The 3,710-nt window shown below is 38.5% G+C and overlaps 2 pseudogenes; both read right to left on the reverse strand.

Moving 5' to 3' along the window:
- Positions 1–1,131: 1,131 nt before the first annotated feature.
- Positions 1,132–2,039, reverse strand: LOC110193802 (small ribosomal subunit protein uS5 pseudogene; annotated as a pseudogene).
- Positions 2,040–2,517: 478 nt separating this feature from the next.
- LOC110193804 (small ribosomal subunit protein uS11 pseudogene) lies at positions 2,518–3,036 on the reverse strand (annotated as a pseudogene).
- Between the last annotated feature and the right edge of the window lie 674 nt (positions 3,037–3,710).

A 3,710-nucleotide genomic window follows, 5' to 3' on the forward strand; every position in this document is an offset into this window, starting at 1 on the left:
AAATGTTCTATGGAATTCACTAGAAAATCTGTCTGGAACAAGAGCTTTTTTCTTTGGGAGTTCATCATTTCTTCAGTTTCTCTTTCTGATATTAAATTATTTAGATTCCTATTTCATCTTTTCTTAATTTTATATCTTGATATATCTTCATGCACTTAATTTAGGGTTTTAGTTTAGCTGGCAGAGTAGTTTATGATGATTTTTCTTTATTTGCTGTCTATTAGTTATAAGTTCCCATTTCATTAGTTCTCAGGTTTTGTCCTCTTATTTTTGAACAAATTAGCTAGTAGTTTATCATTTGTGTTATTTGATCTATTTGAATCTTTTTTTAAGAAGTTTTATTCACCTCCTTTTGTTTCAAAGTCTCTTGTTCTCGTTTTTGAGGTTACTAATTTGATAGTTTTCTAGTTTTTAATTTCAACCTCAATTCATTAGGCCTCTTTTTTCTCATATGTTAATATAAGTATTCAGGGCTATACATTTTCCTCAGATTAATTTATCTGCATACCTTAAAATTTGGCATGTTATTTTACTGTTATTATTTTCTTTAATATTATTATTTATTGCTTCTGAGTTTGTCCGATTAAGTGATTTGTGTTATAATTATTTAATCTCCACTGAGATCTGCGTCTTTTCTTATTTCTTCTTGTGATTATAATTTTTATTATGCTATGTTCTGTAAAAGAATTTTACCTATTTCTGCCTTTTTATTATTTTTGAGTTCTTTATTCACCTGATTGGATTCTATAAAGATGATATGTGATGCTAAAAAATAGGTTTACTCTAGGGGGCAGCTAAGTGGCACAGTAGATAGAGCACTGGCCCTGAAGTCAGGAGGACCTGAGTTCAAATCTGGCCTCAGACCAAACACTTGACACTTACTAGCTGTGTGACCCTGGATAAGTCACTTAACCCCAATTGCCTAAAAAATAAAATAGGTATACTCTTTAAGAGTACCATTTAGTGATCATCATAGCTCTCTCATATCATTTCTCTAGAGATGAAATGGACTTCGCAAATCATATCGCCCAATCACCTTTTACATATGAGAAAATTAGAGGAGGTTAACCAAGAAAGGTTAAATGAGTAGGAGTTTTTTTATTTTTATTTTATTTCATTTTTTTTAGCAGGCATAGTTCAACTTATTTGTTTATAAAAAACATCTATGTTGTTGCCACAGCAGCTGCCTGGGTCCTCTGGACAGACACTCGAGTGTGAGTCTTCACAAGATGGTCAGTGAATTCCTGATAGGGAGACCTAGTGAACACAGTCTCCTTCTACAGGTCTGGGGTTAGATAGCTGCATGTTTTGGAGATGGCATCAAAGGTAGCTTTAGCAAAGTTGCCCAGAGTGGCAGTACAGCCTCTTGCAGATATGTAGCAGTCATTAATTCCAGCCATCATCAGGAGCTTCTTAGGCACGGGAGCTGAGACGATGCCAGTACCTCTAGGGGCAGGAATCAGGTGCACCAAAACCGATCCACATCTCCCAGTGACCTTGCAGGGCACTGTATGAGGCTTGCCAATCTTGTTCCCCTAGTAGCCACGTCTCACAGGAACGATGGACAGCTTGGCCAGAATGATAGCACCACAAATAGCTGTGGCCACTTCCTTGGAGCACTTGACACCCAGGCCAACATGTCCATTGTAGTCACCTATGGCCACAAAAGCCTTGAACCTGGTACGTTATCCAGCTCTAGGTTGTTTCTGAACATGCATTACCTTCAGAACCTCATCTTTCAATGAAGATCCCAGGAAGAAATCTATGATCTCAGACTCCTTGACAGGAAGGGAGAAAAGATAGATCTCTTCCAAAGACTTGATCTTCATGTCCTTGACTATCCGGTCCAGCTTAGTGACAGGACCCCACTCCTTGCCTTCGGCCTTTCTTCACTACGCCCTGAGGCCGAGACCATGGCCCCAACCATGGCCTTGACCTTGGCCCCCCCTGCCCAAGCCACCGTGGAAGCCGCCTCAGCCTCTGACTCCGGAGCCCCTGGGGCCTCCCGCTCCTCCTGCAGCACCAGCCTCATCTGCCATTTGGTGTTCACTAGAAGTAGAAGCGGGTTTTTTTTTAAACATTCTGTTCAGTTCCGTAGTTTCCTCCTTGTTTATCCTTTTGTTAGATTTTTCAAGGTCTGAGAGGACATGTTAAGTTCATCTACAATTATTATTTTTTTGTCTAAATCTTTTTGCATTATAGTTAGCTTTTCCTTTAAATAGCTAGATGCTATTGTTTCATCTACTGTACACTTAAGCATGATATTGTTCTCTTTTTGTCTCTCTTGACCATTTACTTTATTATTTTCTTCCTGAAATCATGATTGCGAATCCTGTTATTTTAGATTTGCCTAAAGCATAATAATTTTTCCAACAATAATTCTGTATGTGTATTTGTAGTTTATGTTTTCTTGTATATGTGAAATTTTTAGATTCTCATTTCTAATTCATTCTGTAATTTTCTTCCATTTTATGGATGACTTTCCATTAATATTTTTTTTTGACCATCGTAACACTTTTATTGACAAAAATAATCCAGCAGACAATATTCACAGACGGCGACCACGGTGACCACCCTTTCTTCAAGTACTGTCAGAGGGGATTGGAGTGACATCCTCAATCCGCCTGATCTTCATTCCACAACGTGCCAGGGCTCTCAGGGCAGACTGTGCGCCAGGGCCAGGGGTCTTAGTCCTATTTCCCCCTGTGGCCCAAAGTTTGATGTGAAGAGCAGTGATGCCTAGTTCTTTACATCTCTGGGCGACATCCTGAGCGGCCAACATAGCGGCATAGGGAGAAGATTTGTCTCTGTCAACCTCGACCTTCATCCCACCAGTCACTCGGCAGATGGTTTCTTTGCCAGAGAGATCAGTCACATGGACAAAGGTGTCATTGAAGGAAGCAAAGATATGGCAGACATTAAACACATTCTCCCCCTCTGCAACTTGAGGTCCAAGGCTGATGACCTGCTCTTCCTTCTTTTCCTTCCCCTTGCGAGGTGCCATTTCTGCTCCTCCACTTGGGCTACCAACACCTGAAAGGGCAGCTTTCCATTAATATTTAAAGTTGCAATTGTTAAATTTATTTTCCCTCCATCAAATATTCTTTTATTAGCTTTATAAAAAAACAAGCATTAATTAAAATGTCTATGTATTTTGACTCAGACATTTTGACACTAAGCATCTGTCCCCATGTGGTTGAAGACAAATGAATGTCCCTCTTTCTTTTCTTTCCTTCCTAGTGGATCCTTCTGTCTGATTATCTGTCATGGGAACAAAACATTGCTATTTTTTTCTGAGTTTCCTCAGTGACCCTCAGATAATGCTGGACTTCAAAGGAACAATAATGTTCTCTTTTCCTTGAAGTATGTTAATGTTGGGTTGTCACTTAGATTTTTCCTCATATGTAGCTTTTATACCAATTGTTTGCTGATTTTGTATTTCAAAAGACTTGTCCATCTCTGGTTTTCTTTGAAAGAATGATTGAAAATTTATGATCCTACTGAAGGACTTCCTCTTTTCATGTATGGTAATTTTTTTTACATACATTACCACGAGATCAAAGCTATTCTCCTTTGCTTTTCAGTATATCATATTCTAGACTTTTCTTTAATTTCTTATTATCAACAATTAGTCCTGCAAGATTCAAACTGGCTTTCCTTGATGTTGACATACGTCCTCCTGACTGATTGTGACTTTTTTTTAAAATCAA

This window comes from Phascolarctos cinereus, unplaced genomic scaffold (assembly GCF_003287225.1).
Source record: "Phascolarctos cinereus isolate Bilbo 61053 unplaced genomic scaffold, phaCin_HiC Scaffold_7;HRSCAF=346, whole genome shotgun sequence".
NCBI classification, from domain to species: domain Eukaryota; kingdom Metazoa; phylum Chordata; class Mammalia; order Diprotodontia; family Phascolarctidae; genus Phascolarctos; species Phascolarctos cinereus.